General features: G+C 38.0%; 1 pseudogene; it reads left to right on the top strand.

The window, feature by feature from the left end:
• The first annotated feature begins 8,148 nt into the window (after positions 1–8,148).
• Positions 8,149–8,235, top strand: LOC122903753 (annotated as a pseudogene).
• Positions 8,236–17,530: the final 9,295 nt, after the last annotated feature.

The raw sequence follows: 17,530 nt of genomic DNA, 5'->3' as shown, positions 1-17,530 counted from the left end.
TACAAATGAGGATTTGCTTCCATTCCATGTTTCTACTCTCTGTCTCTTGTTACCCACTATTACATTCCACTATTACATGTAAAGTTTTTACTATTTGAAACATTAATCTCTTAAGGATTATCACTGTGAAGGGAAGATGTCCTTATAGTAGTTGGAACCGTACCATGTTTCTGCTGCATTGTCAGAACTAAAGGAAGGGTGTATTAAAAATATATGTCCCTTTTAACCAGTGCCATTACAGTAAGAGAACAGAGGCAGAGGCCCTGCATCTTACTCCCCCTGGGTAAGTAAGCAAGCTTGTAAAATGTTTCTGGGTTCATTCAAAAGAAACGGGTTTCTTGGGGACCACAGGGAGGCCACCAACAGTGCCAGTGCTACGCTGGAAGCATTTGGGGGCTCTATAGACACCGTTTTATTTTTCACATCTAATCTACTTGATGAGGAAGACCGTTGTTAGCTACAGATTATTTGTGTCTGATGTTCGAAGAAAGATGTAGGTGACTTTCCTAGGGTTGTAGAGCTTTTGAAAGCCTAAGGCAAGTGCTTGCCTGACTCCAAAGTCAACCTGCTTTCCTTCACATGGTCCATAAGTAGTTGAGCAAAGATGAGCAGTGCATGGCCAGGCCCTCAGTAAATAAATGAGTCTCAGGCATCAAAGTATGGTGTAGAGAATATAGTCAATAAGACTGTAATAACATTGTTGGAGACAGATGGTAACTACACTTATTGTGAGGGCCACTAAGCAACGTATAACATTGTTGAATCATTAAATCATACACCTGAAACTAATATAACCCTGCATGTTAATTATACTTCACTATTAAAAAAAAAAAAAAAGAAAGAAAGAAAAGAAAAAAAGACAGCTTGTCTTCAGCAAGTCTTGCTCATTCCCTAGACCATGTTTGCCTTTCTTACATGGCCTGTAGACCTGCCGCATACACACCTATGTCCTCAAGGATAAAGCCCCTCCCTCTCTCTCAGAGAATCTTCCTTATTTACCCTCACTGTGAACATATACATCCATTTCCTGAGGCTGACTGTTAGATGGTAGGGATGAATATCAGCTTTATAGACAGTCTCTGATTTCAAATAATTTTTATTCTGAAAGGAGGAGGAGTACAGCCATACATTTTGCTATTATTAATAATGCTAAATAGAGATGACATTTATCATTTTCTCTGTGCATATTAGATATGTTATTTATTAACTATTTGAACAACAGTGTGATGGATCTGGGAACCGTCCCAGTTTCTAGAAAAGGAACCAGAACGCTGATGAACATAAGCAACTCACCCAACTTCACAGCAGTTAATGGCAGAGGTAGAATGTGAATGCCTGGCTATGTGCTGCCAACATCCTCCCTTCTTGCAAATAATTGCAGTCCAATTCAGGGTGTAATAAAAAAGGCAGAAAAAGGCAAATATGTTTGGTGGTGGAGAGTAGAACATAGCATTGAGTTTGACCACTATTATGAGCTGGGTATCCGTGTCCTCTTGCTACATAAGTTATGTTGAGCCCTAACCTGTCAGGTGATGGTATTTGGTGATGGGGCATTTAGTAGGCAGTTAGGGTTAAATGAAAGGCCGTGAGCTGATGGAATTAGTGACCTTACACCAGAAAGTCTGGGCTCTCTGCCATGTGAGGAAACCGTGAGAAGGGGGTGGCCTACAATCCAAGAAAACAGATCTCCCCAGAACCTGACCATGCTGGTACCTTGCTCTTAAAAACCTCCCAGTCTCTAGAATTGTGGGAAATGAAATTTCTATTGTGGAAGCCACCCAGTCTGTGGTACATTTTTAGTGTCTCCAGAGCACACCAAGACAGATTTTGCTTGTCTGCAGATTTGCAAATCCTGGCTGTGTGGAAGCAGCTTTAGAATTGAGTATTAGGTAGAAGCTCAAAGCATTTTACGGTGTATGCTATAAATACAGACAGAAAGAATGTAGTGAGGTATCATATGTAAATGAGAAGCATGCTATTGAAAAAGGGAAGAAAGACAATCATCTGGTAAAGATCATGGCTGAACCATTTCTAGTGTCTTGTGGAAGGTAGAACCTGGGAACAATGGAATCAGATATTTAGTTGAGGATTTTTTTTAAAGATTCTATTTATTTATTTGACAGAGAGAGTGAGAGAACACAAAGAGGGGAGCAGAAGAAAGAGAGGAAGAAGCAGGCTCCCAGCTCAGCTGTCTGCTACCCTGATGTGGGCCTCAATCCAATGCTGGGCTCAGTCCCAGGACCTTGGAATCATGACCTGAGGGAAGCAGACACTTAACTGACTGAACCATCCATGTGCCTTGTGACTATTTCTACCTGATTGCTTTTATAAAAATACAATATGAGAGAGATGAATTGAGGGAGAAAAAAATTGTTAAGCACAAAGGAACCAGGAGATTTCAAAAATTCTGAGCCTATCCAAACAGGAAAAAATAAGAAATCTTTTTCTGAAGAAAACACTGTGCATGACTGAACACTCCTTTGATCAAGAGACTTTGAGCTTAATTAGTCATCTCAACAGAACCCAGGAATAGAGTTGGGATCATATAAGCAGAGACAGAGCCCGTGTGAACTAAAGGGGGCATGAGAGGTGGGATGGAATGAAGACCACTAGATTTCTCAGATTCTATAGTATGGAACCATAAAACTACTTAAATGTGCACCATCCTCTGAAAAAAAGAAAGAAGGACCCCAAGAGTGCTTCCACTACTCTGCAGACTCCAAGTGTACAGGCCTGTGGCAAGGCTGCTTCTGCCTGGGTTTCAAAGGGGGAAGCTGCTGACCAGCAGGGCCATGTGGGTGGGCCCATCCCGTTCATTTCACAGATGTCTATGATGAGTTCCTGCAGCAAATGTCCTGGGCCAGGGAGAGGGCCCAACCATTCTTCCTGCTCCTGAATTTCTAAGAGGCCAAAGAGACCACCTCACTGGTTCCATCAGAGTTCAATCTTAAGTAACTCTTTTGCCTTTGGATAAAGGAATTATTTTGGCATTTCTGTCTTTTGAATTTAACTCTAATTTTCTGAACTGTATGTTTAGAACACTATAGTGGTGTTTACAATTAATCAATCACAGCCAGTTCCAGATGTCTTTGTTCCTTCTTCACTCTCATTGCTTCACATGGCTAGCCTTTGAAAACAAAAAAAACAAAACTTGGAAACATTTACCAATTTATCTATTTTCATATCCTGGAAGTGTGAGGTAGGGGAGACCAACAGGGCCTGAATTCTCTCGTTAACAAGTAAAGTCAGTTTGAGACCATTGGAGCTGACAGATATTGATTTATTCATTCACACAAAGTGAATGCATCAAAGGACCACTCCATGCCATGCCTTGGTCATGCATTGGTGAACAAGACTGAGAAGACCACATCCACAGGAGTGTAGCAGACAGAAAATAAACAGGCACATAAACCAAAGTTTAGATAATTTCACATAGTGAACAGTGCTTAGGAAGGGCAAAGGAGGATAGTGGGTAAATATGTACGCAGTCATATTGAAGGAGAAGGGGAACAATGGTGAGCATTGCTTTAGGAAGGCCTCTGTGGGGAAATTAATGATGTTTGCACTGAAGCCTGATTGGTGAGCAGACAGTCCAAGAGAGTGTTGGGAAAAAGTGCAAACCAGGCTAAAGTGGCAACAAGTAAGACAGCCTTGAGATAGGAGTGCTCTTTTCAAATCTGAGAAATGAAGAGGCAGTGTGGCTTTCGTGGGATGAACGTTGTGTGAGACTCAATGAACTGGAGCCGGAAGGGAGCAGTTCATTTAGAAAAACCACTAAGAAACTATGCAACGGAAGGGGAAGACCTTTCTCATTACTCAAAGCCGCTCAATAAAGGAATCTGAAATACCAATCTGTTGCCATCATCCCTCTTGCACACACTCGGAAGGTTAGACCAACCTGAAATAAGTGAGAACAAGAAGACTTGTCTGGACCTCAAAGCCCTGGGGCTGCCTCTCTGTCCTGTTCCGTTCTATAAGCAACATGGTGCTCCAGGCTCATGGGGCAGTAGACTTTATCAACCTGCTATATTCAGTGGGGGCTCCTTTGTGCCTTTGCTAATTATTTTCTAGGTATGAAATCACTTCTTCTCTACTTATCTTTCAGCTGAAATGCCAGTTGTTGTATAAAATCTACCCCAATCTCCAGAATTAGATTCAGTTTCTGAGTTCCCACATTATCATTTCACTTTCCCTTGATGAATATCACTGTACTTATTCTTCTTGTAATTACAGCATCTTTATCTTTGTTCTGTGTTAATTATGAAAACCAGGAATTGTGAGACTTTATAACACCTAACATTGTTTCCTCCAGTACCTCCCAAATGCCTCCCTTAAGCCCTCCAGATGGCAGGAATAACCACATTTGCACCTACCTATCAGAGAACTTGACAAACAGTACTGTGTTTTGCTGATCTGTTGTTCTCATCTGTACCTGTCTCAGAGAATTGAACACAGAGCCTGTGTCTTATCATACACCTATAGCTGAATCCAGTTCCTTATACCATGTAAATGCTGAATAAACAATAAATAAACAAATAGAGGTTAGGGATTTATGAAAACTTGATTGATTGAATTTAGTTTAGAAATTCAGTTGACATCAATAAGTATTTTTGAATACTCAGTTTGTATAGAAAACATTTACTGTGTAATGAAAATTGGAAATAGTTGATATGCTCTTACTTTTTAAAATAAACTATTGCAGAAAATTTTAGTATCTCTTCCCTAAAAGCTCTTAAGAATAAGAATTTTCTGAGCATTTGATCCCACTAATAAAATGAGATTTAGCTTCAATATAGAAAGGTATAATTTAGATCTTAATTTTACATCCACAAAAATCAAAACAAATAAAATACATAAATAAATAATAAAGCAAAATTGACAGTGCTAAAATATTTATTATGAGTATATATTTGTATAATATATGCATAGGATTTATACTACACATTTGCTATGTTTCTGAACAGTGGCTAAAAATTATATTAATAAAATGTATTCCCTGACTTTGTACTATTATGAAACACATTATAATTTGTATTTTTGTTCAATAAAATGACTTTACAGACGAATTATGTTAAGTGTTAGTATTTATGATATCAACAAATTATTGGTAGATTTAATTATATAATAAGAAAGGCAATTATTCCAGTCCTCTCTGATTAAAGGACTGGGGTGATTGGTTAAACCTAAAAGTAATTTTTTGTGTGAGAAGATATATCAGAATTGGGGAATGTGCCTAAATGTTGAAGAGAAGTGAAGAAGGAAAGCAACACTGCAATGACAGGTGCGAGGAATGTGCCTAGTATAACGACATTATAGCAGGTGAATGTGGGTGCATATGTATCATTACCATGAAGGATGGCAGGGGAATGGGATATATGTCTTTGTTTGCCTCAGTGTTATTCTTTATACAATAATCACGGTTATCCTCCCTCTGCCACCCTGTTTTAAATCACTGAAAATGGTTATTTCTGATGTTTTGCCAAAGGACAGAATATTGTTTGCTTCACAATCACATTTGTCCTCGAGGCATTCCACATTCATCCTTTCGGCCACCTGCATCTGCGAAATCTTTCACGGAAGGAGGAGGAGAGGCCAGATTGGAACCCCAGATAAAGGACCCGGACCCTGGATGCAGAAAATAATGTCACTTCATTGCCTGGTGGCACAGTCAGCATGAAGCCATTTTTCTCTTCTTCTTTCATCTTGCATCTTCCCTTGGAAGATTATGGATAGACAGGAATCTGTGAACCCGTTTCTATTCTTTAAGATAGCCACCTCATAATGTATAATAAAAATATGTCTATGTTTTCCTTCCATAAGATTAAAATGTTTTTCTTCCCCTTCCTTTACAGAAAACACATTTCAGACTCAATAGAAAAGACTTCTCCAGATCCTCTCATAGCTCAAAAACCCATATAGAAAAGAGTGATTCATTTATAATACAATACATTTTATATAATGGGATATGAATCATATTTTTGTACCAAGTAGAAAGAAATTTGACAAGATGAATTCCTCAAAGCTGATGCTAAGGAAATTTCTGTAAAAAGAAATATGTTTCCTTAATCACTTCTCTTATAGTGCTGGGGATATGCTTGCACAGTTAAAATGTTAGAGTCAACAAAACTCAGATTGAACCAGAGGTGGAGTGGGAGCTTGCATTTGGCATGGGGGTGTTATGGTAATGCAGGCTTTTATTGCATATTTCTTACTTTGTGAAACTCTCTTCTCTATTATCACCTTTTGCGTATGAAATTTGCAAATGGAATTCCGTTTTCTTCTCCCACCACACCTTTTCAAGACTGTAGTTATACCAACAACTCCCAGAACTCTATCTACCTGGAGAAATAATCACAAAACCACATCTCCCAAATCAAAGCACACCTGACATTTCAATTTCCATCCAGTTCCATATAAGAGGATAGAACTTTGGTTTGCCAAATAACTAAAGTTATATTTTTAAAATAGGAACATGGTCACAAATTTGGGGACACAAAGAAGTCATGATATGACATCTTAAAATGCAAGGGGGGGGGGTCCACAGCTGAATTTTAGCACCTTGTCTGCCCTTGAGTTTCTGACCGACCTTGAATAAGTCATGGAAAATCTGTGCCAGTTTCTTTAAACTTGAGATGAAAGGCTTGTGCTAGATGTATGACATTCTTTCCAAGTATAAAATTATAGATTCAGTATGAGTGTTGAAGCTGGAGAAGCTAAGAATTTTGCAACCTGATCAAGGTATCACCAAAACCCCCTTCTATCAGACTGCCAATAATGTCTATTTCGGAAACAGCCCAGAGGCATGAGAGGTCATGAATGGTGTGGAGAATCTAACTATGTAAACAAGGAACTTGACACAGAGGCAGTTGAGGTAGAGTCCTTCTTGCAGAACACATTATCATTTAAATTATTTTCCATTTTCACATCAAAATCATCCATTAAAAAAAAAGTCCAACAAATTAAAAAATGGAGCAGAAAGGAGGTAATTGTGAGAAATCTTGATATTTCTTTTGACTTTCACATGTATATGACCGTGTTAAGCTTATGATTGAATAGTTTGTAGGTTTTTTTAAATGGCTTGAATTCTTTGTAAGGCAACAACAATAAAAAAGCCTTGAACATTGGTAGGTACTTCCACTGCTTAACAACACATTATTTTCAAACTTCACTTTTATGACCAGGAACTGTTCATGCTAAATATTGTAAAATACATTCTACATATGTACATTTGTTTCACTGCTGATATGTATCAGTTGAATTCCAAGGAAAATTTGGAATCAGCCAGACCCCTACTTCTTTGTTCTTCTTCAGTCAACAAAAATGCATCTTAGTTAATGGGTTATTTGGGTCAGCGTTCTGACCAAATTTAAACAAAGGGGTGAGAATAACAGTGATTTGGCTGAATGGTTACTTCTGTTGTCTTTTCATTTTGCTCTATTAAAGTTGTCATTGGAACTAGTACCATTCTATCTCAACAATTGGCTATAAATCTTCATGTCTTATCAATTTTCCAGCTCTACAATGCTTAAAGTTATCCTGAGCTCCAGAAGTCATCCCTTTAATTCCTGTTGATTGATTTTTTTAAATCCCAGATTAACAGAAATTGGGGATTAGAATGATACAGTAAAACTGCAGATGGTGCTTCATGCTTTTGAAGAAGCAATGGGAATTATAATTTATTTAAACTTTGTATTTATGTCTATGGAATCTGAGAAATAATGAATAAAAGCAGATCAGATGAAACAAGTTATTAAAAAATAAAAATAATGTTTGCAAATTGAGCTCCTATTATGAGAGAGGAAACTTATAGATACAAATATTCATTAACTGGTCTGTGAGATACTTTTGATGGCATAGGTTCAACAAAAGGCAGAGAATTTTGTTGACAGAGTAGTCCGTGTTTAGAAAAATTTTAGAAACCAATATAATGGTAAAATGAGATTGCAACTGAACATAGTCTTCCTGAAGTAACAATGACCACCCAAGAGTGAGAGGTAGACATAACCTTCTTGTGTGAGCACAAAATCACCCAATATACCAATTAGTCTCCACAAATATTCCCTCCAAGCTTTGCTGAATTAGTTTCCTTTTTAGCTATGCTCACCTAATAGTGTTAGTCAGTTTTGTTTAGTCAAAAAGAGTGATATAAGATTTGCGCAGTGGCAGTATCGTAGCCAATGAGGTTTATCCGAGGCGCGATTATTGCTAATTGAAAAACAGTGATATAAGAAAATATAAAATAAAATATAAAAATAGATATAAACAATGTTGCCTCTATCTAATTAATGTAATTTAGTTGAAGATAGAATTAATCTGTGTATCCCATTTTATAGCCAAGAGATGCAAGGTCACAAAAGTTTGTCTTTTAAAATTAAATGTCTTTGAGCATCAGAACCACCCTCTGGAAGAATGCTTTTCTTCCCTTTGACACCTTTCCTCTGATACAGAATGTCCTTTGGGATGTTGATCAAAGCACTAAGTCTTGGTCAGTGTGCCAGGAAAAAAGGAAGAGCAAGGAGCCTGCTTTCAACCCTATGGTTGAGCTTTCCCATTGCAGTTGCTCTTCCTGCCACAAGGTGTCAGTAGTGAAATATAGGCCATCCATTCCCGGTGGGTCCTGGTTACCCATCTGTGGTCAAAAAAACTCAGCATTGCAGCTTTAACTGAGGCAACCTGAATAACCCCTAATCCTTAGCCCTGGGGACATGTCAGCCTTCAAGCTTCCCGATTCAGGAAAGATTTCTGCAGATGTAGGACAGCTACCTCCTTGCAGAAAGAGGTGTTCTCTATTCTCACAGTGTTTCTGCTTAGTTCTATTCCCCAGGTGGCCAGTAGAGTGACTTTCAACAGATTAATTAATTAACTTAAAAATGATTATAATAATAATTAATTATTATATAAATTGTATTATGTGCAACAGAGATTTAATACAAGTTACATATATTAATTTAATCCTCACAATCCTCATGACCATCATGGTATAGAAAAGTAAACTGAGGTACATAGGTATTCGCAATTTTCCCCAAGCCATGCTGATTGCAAGCTCATTTATCAAGCCCTGATAGTTTAGTACTAGGGACCATGTAGTTACCCACGCAAAGCAATTCTTTTAAAGGTGTCCAGGCATTTTCCTCAAGGTTGGTGAGGTGTGGAAGGGCCTCTACTCTCTGAACTTCTCCCTTGAACTCTAACATAGAGAAAGTCCCTCCCATCCTGAGGTTCCAAGGCACATCTCTATTTCTAACCCAAAGAAAAAGGTGAGAATTTTTGTGATAAGCCACTTTTGTATAGGGACTTCTTGAGCTCATGCTTATTTGGTGTTCTTCTTTTTCCAGGTACATAGAAGGACTCTGTAGCTTCCCACCTGAGTGGTCAGATTGGTGTGGAAGTAACTTTTGTTAGTTCAGGCTGAAGCATTTGCAAGTGACGGTCCTCTAGCACTTTTTTCCCCCACCATGACCTTTGAGGTTGTCATGACAACTAGCCAGTGCAGCCAAAATATGGTGAAACCTTATCAACCAGAGAAGTCGAGTGACTGTATGGACGGAGCACAGCCTCCCACCCCCATGCCCACCTCTACTCTGAGTCATGATGTACAAGATACCTGAAAAATTAATTTTTACTGTGTTAAAGGATATTTAGTTTCATTTGTTTCTAGGTTATCCTCCCTTAACTCACACATCCAGGTACATAGCCTAGACAGATGTTGGTAATGCCCCATTCACTTTAAATGACTACCCTCGATAAAACTTGAATACCAGTTTTCTGTCAGACTCAGAAAGAAGGCGAATGGACATCAGTTTCATAAATAGGAGAGACAAGGAAGAAATTGGGGTCTCTAAGGACTATGGCTGAAGAAACTAAGAAAGTGGGAAGACTTCCCTTAGAAAAAGGGGACCAGATAGCTAATGCAGTGGTCAGAAACTGAACCTGAAATCTAAACTGACCAAAGCCAGGTTGCATGTACAAGGCTATTGATCCTGTTATAACACCGGGAGTCTCTTGGCTACAGAAGACTCACCTTATTTAGTTTATATCAGAGACATTTGAGAAGGGAACTTACACCATACCTACTTGTGAATGAATGGTCAATTCACACAACAGATGACTCCTGTCACAGCTAAGAGAGCTGCTCCCTCTGCAGGTTGAGCAAACATAGACATGAGATCAGCAAACTTCTTAAGTGCTCTGAAGTCCAGGTGTTTCCTTTTTGTTTTATAATCACTTATTAGAAGCTAATCAAGATGGCAGAGTAGGAAAATTTTGAGTTCTTTTTATCGCATGGACACACCCAAACTATAGTTACAGATAGAACTCTCTCTGAGAATGATCTGTAGACTAGCAGAACAGCTCTTTTACAACTAAAGATATACGGGGGTGGGGGTGAGGTGAGAGAGGGAGACAGACATTGAGATACGTAGATGGGTTAAAGAGGCGGTGCAGTCAGGACCTACACCCCCAGGCCTACAACCCATAAATAGGAGGAATATTACAAATGAAGAGGTTTTCCCTGAGGAGCAAGGGGTTCAAGTCCCATATCAGTCAACACTGCCCTGGGTACTTGTACCAGAAAGACAACAACCCATAATGTCTGCCTTTGAAAATCAGTAGGGCTTAGCTCTGGGGGAGCCAGAGGATTATTTAAAAAGAAAAAAAAAAAAAAAAAAGGCACCTGGGTGGCTCAGTGGGTTAAGCCGCTGCCTTCGGCTCAGGTCATGATCTCAGGGTCCTGGGATCGAGTCCCGCATCAGGCTCTCTGCTCAGCAGGGAGCCTGCTTCCTCCTCTCTCTCTGCCTGCCTCTCTGGCTACTTGTGATCTCTCTCTGTCAAATAAAAAAATAAAATCTTTAAAAAAAAAAAAAAAGACTACTCACAAACTCCCTTGCTCTGAGACCCAACACTAGACAGCAGTTTGTAATGCACCTGGGGGCATTTGTGAAGGAGATATACTGACTAATTTGGGGGTACATGCTATGGTGGTAGAGCTATGACTTGTAGGAACTCTGTCTGGGAATGGAAGTGCTGATGGATGCTCTTTTTCTTACTCTTCTACCAAGCTAGTTCAGGGCTGATAAGTGTCATTTCTGGCATTCTCCAGTTGGCTTTCTCCAACTACTTTGCCCCACATTGGCATTCTCCTGGGGGCCTCCTTTCTCAAACTACTGGTCCCAGCAGGGGTGCTCCCCCCACAGCCAAGCATCTTTTGCCCTCCCACAAGCAATGGGCAATCTTGGCCTGGATCAGTGCTCAGCAAAGTGGCTCCTGCCCTGAAGATGGATGGCCCTTCCCATAGCACACCAGCAGCAATCACAGCCCAGCCACAAGAAGAGGAAGCATACACCCTACAGAGGAGGCAATCCTGCAAAGGGGGATTCCACTCCTGGGTCCCCTAGGACACTTTCTTTATAAGCAAACTCCTTCAAGACTAGATGATGAAGCTGATCTATTTAATACATACAAACATCAGAGAAAGATCAAAATATCAGAGGAAGAACTAAAGAAAACCAAGATAAGCAATCTACCTGATACAGAGTTCAAAGTAAGATTCATTTAATTTAAAAATATTAAAGGGACTTCTTTTAGTCCCTTTAAAGAAAAGGCTGTAACTAGAGTCAGAAAATCATGAAACAAAATACCTAACCGGTAAAGTAAATAAGAGGTGAAGGCAATGGATCTAACAGGTCTAGAGCTAGTATGATTGTTAAAGGACTAAAGGACTAAATTAGCCAAATCAACTATATCTACTATATCTACAATATCTACAATAAGTAGATAAGGGATACACAGAATAAAAAGATGTAAGATCTGAAGTCAAAAACATAAAATGGAAGAGGGAATAAAAATATGCTTAAAAGCCCATTGGAGTGACCTTCAACTTAACATAGCCTATATGCATAGACTGTTACATATGAACCTCATGATATACACAAAAAAACCTATTATAGATATCTCAAAATAAAAAGAGACCAAATATAACATCAGTAAAGAAAGCAAGAGAAATACTGCAAAATGAAACTGAATACTAAGAACAAAATGGCAACAGTACATATCAATAAATACTTTAAATGTAAATGAACTAAGTGTTCCAGCCAAAAGACATAAGGTGCAGAATTAGTACAAAAACTGGACTCTTGGGGTGCCTGGGTGGCTCAGTGGGTTAAAGCCTCTGCCTTGGCTCAGGTCATGATCCCAGAGTCCTGGGATTGAGCCCCACGTCGGGCTCTCTGCTCCGCAGGGAGCCTGCTTCTTCCTCTATCTCTGCCTGCCTCTCTGCCTTCTTGTGATCTCTGTCTGTCAAATAAATAAATAAAATCTTAAAAAAAAAAACCAAAAAACTGGACTCTTCTATGTCCTGTCTATAAGAGAATCACTTCAGACCTAAAGACACATACAGACTGGAAAGTAAAGGGCCGGAAAAAGATATTCCATGCAAATGGAAAGTAAAACAGAGTTGGGCTAATAATACATCAGATAAAAATTGTATAGCAGAAGTTTACCTTTTCAATAAAAACTTTCAACAAAGTGAGTATAAAGGGAACATATTTCACATGATAAAGCACAAAGATGACAAATCCAAAGTTCACATTAGATTTGGTAGTGAAAAATGTGAAAGCTTTTCCTCTAAGATCAGGAACGAGACAAGTGTGCCTACTCTTACCAGTTTTATTCCACATTGTACTCTAAGTCCTAGCCACAGCAATCAGACAAGAAAAAGAAAGAAAAGGTACACAAAATGGTAAAAAAGAAGTAAAACTGTCACAGATTATGTATTATTATATATAGAAAACCCTAAAGACTACAACAAGAGGTTAAAAAAAATTGAATAAATGAATTCAGTGAAGTTGTAGGGTACAAAATTAATATACAGAATGCATTATGTTTCTTTACACTAACAACTATCAGAGAGAAAATTAAGGAAAAAAACAATTATCATTTCATCAAAAAGGATAAAATACCTAGAAATAAATTTAACCAAGGAGATGAAAGACCTATACTCTGAAAATTATAAGACATTGATTAACGAAACTGAAGATAACACAGATAAATGGAAAGATATACTATGCTCAAGGACTGAAAGAATTAAAATTGTTATGCTGTCCATAATACCACAATCTACAGATTAATTTCAATAATTATCAAAATAGCAATGGCATTTTTCACAGAATTAGAAAACACCCTAAAATTGTATGGAACTGCAAAAGACCCAAAGAGAGCAATTTTGAGAGAGAACAGAGCAAGGGATATGCTCTTTAATTGCCAACTGTAAAGCAAAGACATCGTAATCAAAACAATATGATGTTGACATGAAAACAAACACATGGATCAGTGAAACAGAGTAGACAGCCCAGAATTAAATCCAGGCTTATAGGGCCAATTAATCTATAACAAAGGAGACAAGAATATATAAGGAGAAAAGACAGTCTCTTCAATAAATAGTGCTAGGAAAACTGCACAGCTCTGTGAATAAAAAAAGGAAATTGAACCGCTATTTCACACAATGAATAAAAATAAACTGAAAGTGGATTAAAGACTTAAATATAAGACCTGAAACCATAAAATTCCTAATAGAACACATAGGCAAGAAGTGCTTAGAATTCAGTCTTGGCCACACACTCATGGATTTGACTCCTCAAACAAAGGCACAAAAGCAGAAATGAAGTAGGAGTATATCAAACTAAGGAGCATTTGGACAGCAAAGAAAACAATCAATACAATGAAATGGCAACCTTCTAAATAGAAGAACAGTTTTCCAAATTTTGTATTTGATTCTGAATTTGATAATTTGAATATTAACCCAAATTATATTAGGAACTCATATAACTCAGTGACAAAAAAAGAATTCAATTAAAAAATTGGCAGAGGTCCTGAGTAGACATTTTTCCAAAGAAGATATACAGATGGCCAACAGACATATGAAAAGATGCTTGACATCACCCATCATCGGGGGAATGCAAACCAAACCACAATAAGCTATCACCTCACACCTGTCACAATGGCTAGTATCAAGAAGACAAAATAAAACAAATGAGGGTGAGGATGTGGAAAAAAGTGAACCCTCATGGAAAGTTGGGAATGTAAATTGGTGCAACCACTGCAAACAGTATGAAGATCCCTCAAAAAGTAAAAAATAGAAATACTTTACAATATAGCAATACCATTGCTGGTACTTATCTGAAGAAAATAAAAACACTAATTGAAAAAGGCAAGCATACCTAGGTTTACTGCGGCATTGTTTACGATACCAAGATATGGCAGCAATCTGTGTCCATTGATAGATGAATAGGTAAAGAAGATACAGTACACACACACACACACACACACCACACACCACACACCACACACACCACACAGGAATATTACTCAGCCATAAAAAGTAGTGAAATATTCTCATCTGTAACAACATGGATGGCATTATGCTGAGTAAAATAAGTCAGACAGAGAAGGAGAAATGCCACATGAATTATTTATATGTGGAATCTAAACAAAACTAATGAACAAACAAAATAGAACCAGAGTCATAAATACAGAGAACAAATTGGTGGTTGTCAGAGGGGAGGGGAGTGAGGGGATGGGTGAAAGAGGTAAAGGGGATGAAGAAGTACAAACTTCAGTCATAAAATAAATAAGTCACAGGGATGTAAAGTACAGCATAGGCAAGATAGTCAGTAATATAATATAATAATAATAACTCTGTATGGTGACTACACTTACTACAGCAAGCATTTCACGATGCACTTAAATGACAATCACCATGTTGCTCACCTGAAACTCATATGATATTGTATGACAGCTATATTTCAATAAAAATAATAAAATGCAGGTTTGTACTGAGAAAAATGAAATAAGATCACTAATTAGATTCATTAACAGGGGCCACAGTTATGTGAAAAAGATGATACTAAAGACATTGTTTTCTGTTCTGTTTTTTAATATTTTATTTATTTGACAGAAAGTGAGACAAGGAGGGGAGTGGCAGAGGGAGAAGCAGACTTCCCAATGAGTGAGGACCCCAATGTGGGGCTCAATCCCAAGACCCTTGGATTATGACCTGAGCCAAAGGCAGACACTTAACAATCGAGCCACCCAGGCACCCCTTCTGTTCTGTTTTTTAACTTCATTATTTACTTCAGAGATATTGTATAATCGCTAAATTGGAAAAACTTAATAGTATTTTATTGTATTTATATAATATAAATTTCAGGTGCCTATTGATTCATACTTTAATATCCTCCAGGTTTTTGTTGTCACACATAGTGCTGTTATGAATAGCTCTTACGTATTACATTAGTAATATTGTATAAGGTGAATTGAAAAAATGCATTTCCAGCTGCTAGGTCAAAGTATATGTGCATTTTTATTTTTATAAATACTGCCAAATTGCCTCCAGAAATTTTGCACCAATAGATTCTCTCATCAGTGTTTATGAGCGGCCTTGTGTCCCCATACACTTGCTGGTACTGGGAATCATTAAGCTTTTTTAATTTCATTTTTCCAGTAGCAATATCCTTATTTTATTGTCATTCCCATTTGCTTTCCTTTAGTTGCTGCTGATGCCAAACATCTTTTTATATGCTTATTGGCCATTGTCCTGTACATGGTATACTATCTGTTTATATCCTTTGCCTATTTTTTATCTTTGTTCATTCATATTTTTTCTTATTGATTTATATAAGTTGTTTTAAATTAATACAATTGCTTTTCAATCTATCTCTTTGCTGTGATAATAATTTCCCATTCCTGTCAGACTCTCTAGGCTTGAATTACAATTCTGCTATTATACAAGCACTGTGATTTTGGAAAAAGTATTTAACCAATCTGTGCCTCAGTTTTCTCATCCTTAAAATCAGTATAAGATAACCAGCTTATAGGGCTTCATGAGGATAAATAAGTGTAGTGTATAATTTATAGTAGTTCCATGTTAGCTCTAACTTTCCTATGGTTAAATTTATCCCTCTTTTCCTTTATGAATTTTGTGTAATAAATCCTGCTCAGAAATCAGGAAATTTTCTAAAATGTAATTTTCAGATTTTTTAAAAAGCAAGCAATAGGAACAAATAACTACTCTCAGACATATTTGGTCTATGCTTTTATCCAAAGCGAATTGATTCAAACCCTGAGTGCATATCTGGGGCTATCTGATGTCCCAGCAACTTGGAATGTTTCAGAATATGCACAAATAGTAAAGAAAAATGCAAAAATTACTTAGAATAGCACTTGCACAGTGACTTTTTTAAAAGAGATTTATTTATTTATTTGACATGGAGAGATCTCGTAGACAGAGTGGCAGGCAGATAGAGAGGAGGAAACAAGCTCCCCAGTGAGCGAGAGCAGGGCTCGATCCCAGGACCCTGAGATCATGACCCGAGCCGAAGGCAGAAGCTTAACTCTCTGAGCCACCCAGGTGCCCCTGCACACTGATTTTTATGCTAAGGCTTGAAACTTTATTCTAAGCTCTGCTTGAACTTTATAAGGACCCTCTTGCTCATGAGGTTCTTTCCATGGCTGACTCTAATAATAAGTGTAAAGGGACTAGTTTTTCTTGGAGAGTGTCTTGTTATCTTACTTCGAAGGCAGCAAGTACTGCCCAGACATGTCCTCCATCTTTCTGACACATTCACCCATGGAGTATGGAAGGTGCCTCATGCTGTATGGATGTTTTCTATAAAACACAATGAAAGGCATAATTTGCATACCCTTCCTAAGAGTTTCAAGGAATAGCAATATCAGAGTCATAGATACAGGGAAAAATATCTCCTTGGCAGAGAACTGAAGTTGAAGGCCTAGTGTCCAGAGAGTACTGCATATCAGGACCAAAGGGAATTGCTTGGATTCCAAGTAGAGAAAACTTCACTTGATGGTATAGCCAAAGTTCTTAATAGCTCTTTCTATGCAGATAATGACTGGTTCACAAAAAGGGGAAAACTGAATATATTGTCAGTGGGTGTGGACAGGTTTTTTAATTCTGTAGAACTTCCAAGTGAAGAGAGAACCACATTTAATTTCTGGCTTCATCATTTAACCTTAATTTTTTTTTCTCTTTAAATGAGGGTGCTAAACATGAAATAATCATGATTATTAATGGGATTAATTATTGAGATGACATATGTGAGTAACATAGCCCACTGTTTATCAACTAGTGTTTAGTTGTTAATCACTTTCTTCAACATCATAAGTGTTCACATCATAGTTGTCAAAGGAGGAGATCTATATCCTCATGGCATATTTCAATGTTTTAAAAAGGTCATACACAGGTCACATTCATTCCAGAGATTCCACATACTTTTGTTATCTTGAGGGCATACTGAAGTCCTCTAGCATGGAGGGAGACCAACAGTAAGAACAGGCAATGCTTTTTCTGAGCCCTTATCCTTACATGTAGGTGGGGTGTTAGTAAAGAAGTTACCTTCTTTACTAACACCCCACCTACATCTACACCTACAGCAGGAGGTCAGATTTGGATAAGCCCTGTGCCCGGAAGTGTGCTCAAACTTTTAAATAATGCCTTTAGGGGTGCCTGGGTGACTCAGTG

The sequence above is a fragment of the Neovison vison genome, chromosome 3 (assembly GCF_020171115.1).
Source record: "Neovison vison isolate M4711 chromosome 3, ASM_NN_V1, whole genome shotgun sequence".
Lineage (NCBI taxonomy): Eukaryota > Metazoa > Chordata > Mammalia > Carnivora > Mustelidae > Neogale > Neogale vison.
This window is presented reverse-complemented; position numbering and strand designations above follow the sequence as displayed.